General features: G+C 40.2%; 1 non-coding gene across 1 annotated transcript; it reads left to right on the top strand.

Annotated features, from left to right (window-relative positions):
- The first annotated feature begins 3,218 nt into the window (after positions 1 to 3,218).
- On the top strand, positions 3,219 to 3,383 carry LOC132021054 (U1 spliceosomal RNA). The gene has a single exon (XR_009405232.1). It is a non-coding gene; the product is annotated as a U1 spliceosomal RNA (small nuclear RNA).
- Positions 3,384 to 6,000: the final 2,617 nt, after the last annotated feature.

The following is a 6,000-nucleotide window of genomic DNA, read 5'->3' on the forward strand; positions in this document are numbered from 1 at the left end:
AGATTCTTTTCTTTTTAAAATTTTATTTATTTATTTGACGGAAAGAGCACAAGCAGGGGGAGTGGCAGGCAGAGGGAGAGGCAGGCTCCCCGCTGAGCAAGGAGACTGATGTGGGTGGGATTCAATCCCAGGACCCCTGGATCATGACCTGAGCTAAAGGCAGATGCTTAACCAACTGAGCCACCCAGATGCCCCTACATCTCAGACTCCTTAACTGACATAGCTTCCCAAGCATTGAATCCTTGAGATCTTTCTTAATGTGTCTCAAATGAACTAAATGAAAATAAATGCTTGTGAAACTCAGATATGGGAGGGACATCTAGGAAATCCTGGGAAGACATGTCTGGGAAAAGGCAGAAAAGCCTGGATAGTAAATAAAGTAGTTTTCTGGATGGGAATAGCTGCCTCATTTTTTCCTTCCTTCTCATATAGATCATCTCCTCTACCCCTTTCCTTTCCAGTAAAAGCTTCAAGTTTTAAATAACATAGTGGATGTGAAATAATAATTATACAACGATCCAAGTAATATTAGCATGTATCATATAGGTACTATGATAAACACTTTTTATTCATTATGTATTTACTTCTCATAATAATCCTACAAACTGAGTATAATTACCCACATGGTATATATGAGAAAATTAGGCTCAAAGAGGTTGTGTATTTTTTCCAAGTTCACATAGTAACCAAATGGCTAAAGGCTGTTTGATTTCATAGAAACACTGGGCTACACAACTTGAATCACTTGATATAACCATGCACTAGTACCCAAGGTCCTGACACCTGTTTAAAGAATTCTGTGATTGTGTCCCCAGGGATTGCTGAATCTAAAATTTCAGAGATAAAGATAAAATTATAAAATGATACACATATTTTAAATGCCAATTTCTTTAATGTTGAAATAGAATAGAAATTAAAGATTTTCCTTTTGTCACTTACACCCGGATAGTTAAGTGACATAAAATCAGAGAAAGGGAAGAATTTGGTATCCGAACACAAGTCCCGCCCTTATTTGTTTATCCAGTACTCTGCACACTAAATCACCTGTCCGAAGAAGCTCCCATTTGAATATGTTGCTTTCTAAAGCCTTTCAGCTTACTTTAGAAATCCCCATGTGTGCTGTCAGCTGACATCAACTCTGGTCTGGTATAAGAATACTGTCTCTCCAGTGTCTAAAAGTCCATTTCTACAGTTAGTTAGACCGCAAGCAAAACTGGAATCTAGACTGCTCCTTCAACTCAAAGCAAAACAGAGAAGAGGTTCTGTGTCTCCAGCTTTGGTTGGGCATGAAGTTAGGAAAGGTCGGCCATGTACTCATGAGACTCTCGCTGCTGCTTCTGAGTGAGGTGTGAAGGTACAGTCTGGCGAGTTTCTCTCACAGCACTATGGCAGGTGTCCTTTCTGAGGAGGGGGAGGAGCCCTTTCAGATCTCTTCTCCTGTCATCCCACACTCACCACGTCCTTGTATTTGCCTCTCATTATTCCAACTCACCAACAGAAAATATCCCTTCCTATGTTCAGGGAGTGTATAACAGCAAGCGAGGGACTTGAATCATTTATAGGAGTTGAAGAGGATATTGGTGACTCATAGAACAGGAGACTCGAAGGTAGAAGGAACGAGCTGAGGTCTGCATGAGTGAGGTGGAAGGAGAAGCAGTGTATAGTTAACATTTGTCAAGACATGAAGGGAAGGGACAGGATGACAGCTTTGCTCATCCGTCCTGGTGTACAGGCACTTGGGAACGCAGTTGGAAGTTGTAAGAAGTCATTTTGGAGGAAGATAGGACAAGAGCTGTAAAGGACAGCAAATGGTGTAATAGAGATTTAGTAAGCGTGACAACAATGACATTAGTTAAGAGAAACTAAAAAATAGTTGACAACTTTTAAATTTGACATGAGAAATGAAATAGGCTCCTTGACATCCTTCAGTTATAGGTAGATACCTGGATGGATCCTGTATAATCTGAAGGTATTTCATCTAAATGAGGATTTAAACCATTTTAAAGTGATTTTAACTTTAAGTAACATTGACCGGAAGAGAATCTAGTGGCGAGCTGCATGAATCAAACCCGCTGAATTCCTTTGTACTTTGGCACATTTCACCTGCTCCTCCATTGGTCTGTCAAACAACAAATGACAGATTGGGTGTGTGTGAGCATTTCATACCCTTATTCCATTTTCTTACTTCCTTTATACTTTTGGTACCCCTCTCAGATGAAAAACAATCACATAAACTAGAAAGGACTCTATAGAAAGAGAGTCAATTATCATATGGTTTCACTTATTTATGGAGCATAAGGAATAACATGGAGGACATTAGGAGAAGGAAAGGAAAGTGAATTTGGGGAAATTGGAGGGGGAGATGAACCATGAGAGACTGTGGACTCTAAAAACAAACGGAGGGTTTTGGAGGGGAGGGAGGTGGAGTTTGGGTGAGCCTGGTGGTGGGTATTGAGGGCATGTATTGCATGGAGCACTGGGTGTGGTGCATAAACAATGAATCTTGGAACACTGAAAAAAAAAAGGCTCTGTAGGAAGTGAATAGCTCTTCTGGTTGAGGGATATGCTTTTTGGAATAAGGAAGCCCAGGGAAACAGTCGAAGTGTCTGTTGACAGATAAAAGGATAAAGATGATATGGTAGATACATAACGGAACATTATTCAGCCATAACAACCATTTGCGACAATGTGAATGAAGCTGGAGGATGTTATAATAAATGAAATAGGTCAGAAGCAGGAAAGACATATACTGTATGATCTCATATGTAGAACCTAAAAAGTTGAACTCACAGGAACAAAGAATGGAATGGTAATTGCCAAGGGCCAGGGGTAGGAAATGGGGAGATGTTGGTCAAAGGGTACAAACTTTAGTTATGAGATAAACAAGTTTTGAGGATCTACTTATTGTGTAGCATGGTAAGTATCGTTAACAATACTGTATTGTATACTTGCACTAATTCAAGTTCAAGATGCTATTCAGCTTTAGGGTTCTTACTATGCTAAAAAAGAGATAACTACAGGAGGTGATGGATATGTTAACTTGATCATGGTCATCATTTCCCAATGTGTTTGCATATCAAGTCATCACATCTCAAATAGATAAAATTTTTATTTGTCAATTATACCTCAGTAAAACTAAAAAGAAAAAAAAAGGGGGGCCTGGATTTGAATTCTGGTTCTATTTCTTACCTCCTTGTGTGACATTTGACAAGTTAAAATTCCTGAGCCTGGCAGGGGAGATACCATGATCACGAAGGTGGTTTTCCCAGGGCGAGGCTTATCCATTGCACTCCGGATGTGCTGACCCCTGCGATTTCCCCAAATGTGGGAAACTCGACTGCATAATTTGTGGTAGTGGGGGACTGCGTTCGCACTTTCCCCTGTTTAAAAAAAAAAAAAAAAATTCCTGAGCCTCACATTTCTCAGCGACACAATGAAGGTTTATAAAACCTGACTCACAGGACTGTTGGATGGATTAAATAAGACAGTAAGTGAAAAAAAAAAAAAAAAAAAAGAAAGAAAGAAAGAAAAGAAGACAATAAATGTAGAGCTCCTTGAGTAATGGCTGGAGCACAATGCTGTGGTGTACACGCATTTAATAAATGTGATTTCAAAAAAATTGGTAGAACACTATTGCTTTAGTGTTACGATCTTCCCCAGGAGCCAAGGAATAGACCCCTAAGGATGGTCAAAGCAGAGGCGTGAATGCAAAAGCAGGCCCGGCTGAATCAGCAAGGGCGCTGATGGGAACTGAATTGGGAGATGGTGGAGCAGTTTAATCCTGATACAGCCACGTAATGCCTATGTGGCTTTTGAACGGATACTTTAAATCTCTTTTCCAGCACGAGTTGGAATAGACTGGTGTAATTTTGTGCTTCCAGATTATTTCATCCTTGAAGTAAATAAACAGGATAGAAATGATTCTATATTTCGGTGTTTGAACAGAACATTCTGTTCTTAATGCTACTTCGCTGCTGATGCTTCCCAGGCTGACTCGTGTTCGGATGTCAACCCCTTGGTCTGAAACCCGCTAGCTAGATGTCTTGCAGAAGTTCCATTCACATAAATCACCGCGTGCCAGAGGCCCTGTCAGCTGCTATTTCCCAGTGTAGTCCAATATCTTCCTACCTTTGTATTAGATGTGGATATGCTTTGAAACCTTTGAAACAAAAAAGAAGATTTCTTTTTTTCCCTGGCCAGGGGTTGGTCAGTGAGAGAAAAATCTCACGGAAAAGATGGGTAATTCTGCAATTTCTCTCCTTTGTTTCATCACCCAGTCCTTGCTAACCCTGGAAATAGGATGACATTCAGAAGAAGGATATTTAGAGAGGACACAAAGAAAAAACTTCGAGGTTAATATGAGGGAGAGTACAGTGCAGAACATGCCCTGGCTGATCAAGCTACAAAGTGAACTGGCTGTGAAATGAGAGATGGTTTCCACATACGATTTCTCCCTGATAGCACCGTTATAGAAAACAGTGCGTGAAATGTGGGTTGGGACGACCAGTGGAAATCCAATTCAGCCCTGCCCGTCGGGGGCGTTCACCTAAGCAGTCCTATAACCAGCGCTTATCTGAATCTTGGTGGCCTCACCCCGACTCTGTTTCTTCCAATTTATCATTCTCTGTGTTTCCTGTCTTTCTCATAAGCCTAGATTATTTATTTCCTGTCCCTAGGGAATTTGGAAAGAGACTTTTATTTTGTTGAGGGAACAATGGACTTTTCATCTGTGTTCTTCCTCTGACTTTGGGTGAGAGAAAATGAGGGGGTGTTAAGAATGGGAGCCCAAGGAAAAGGAGATTAACTGAAAACACAAAACAAAACAACAGGGTGGAATGAAGTTTTTTGTTCTGTTTTGGGAGAACAGTAGAAAGGCAGGTGAAATGGGTGGGAGCAGGGGTGTGGGCTTAGGGATGATGAGAGTTCAGCGTGAACACTTACTTACTTGCCTTGCACTTCCTCCAGATTTCGAGGTGTTTGAGGTTGGCCTCTGGATCTTAGTCATCTTAAAATACAGAGCAGTGGCTGCCCACTGCTCGAAGGAAGCCAATACTCCTATCGCATGGGTCCCCAGTTCTGTCTGGTGATATAAAACAGTTGACGAGAGTACGGGCTTTGGAGTTGATGGGGCAGGATGTGAATTCTGCTCCAGCACGTAAGGATCTCTGCCATTTCCCTAATTCTCATTTTCTTTATCTTAAAAAAAAAATGGAGGGGATCATGGAAAGTAGTTCATACAGCTGTAATGGGGATTAAATGAAATAATGCGTGTGAACATCTAGCTGGTTTAGTGCTGGCATGAAATATACCATGAAAGTAACCATTATTATTATTATTTCAAACTAGCTATGTGACTCTGAGTAAGTCATTTCCTTGCTGTAGCATGTGAGGGATGATAGCTGTCCATAAACTGTCGTGAAGATTTAATGAGATAATGCTTGTAAAATACTCAGTGTCTGTGATATAGTAGTTGGTCATTAAATGTTTGTTCTCTTTCCTCTCCTCCTGGTTGTCTTTTCCATTGTTTTCCTTCACTATTTCCCTGCGTGTAACCAATACTCTAGCCAAATGAAGCAACTTGTTCCTGAGAGGTCCCTCAATGTTTGCCATCATACCTTTGCTCATTTTATTGTTTACTTTCTCTCTCTCTCTTATTTTATTTATTTATTTATTTATTTATTTTCTTTTCTGTCTCTGTCTTTGACAAAATTGGGCATCTTTTGAAGCTAATCTCAAAAACCACTGACTTGATGAGATGTATTACTTAAATTAGCTTCCACACGGGCTCTTTTTCTTTCCTTAAACACTCCCTTATTTCTTTATTACTACGTATCTTCTTTATTTCTTTTTTACTACAGGCAACTTTTATCTCTTTATTACTACACATCTTCCTTTTTTTTTTTTTCAAAAAAAAAAGATTTTATTTTTATTTATTTGACAGAGAGATCACAAGTAGGCAGAGAGGCGGGGGAAGCAGGCTCCATGCCAAGGAGAGAGCCC

Source organism: Mustela nigripes, chromosome 6, assembly GCF_022355385.1.
Source record: "Mustela nigripes isolate SB6536 chromosome 6, MUSNIG.SB6536, whole genome shotgun sequence".
NCBI lineage: Eukaryota > Metazoa > Chordata > Mammalia > Carnivora > Mustelidae > Mustela > Mustela nigripes.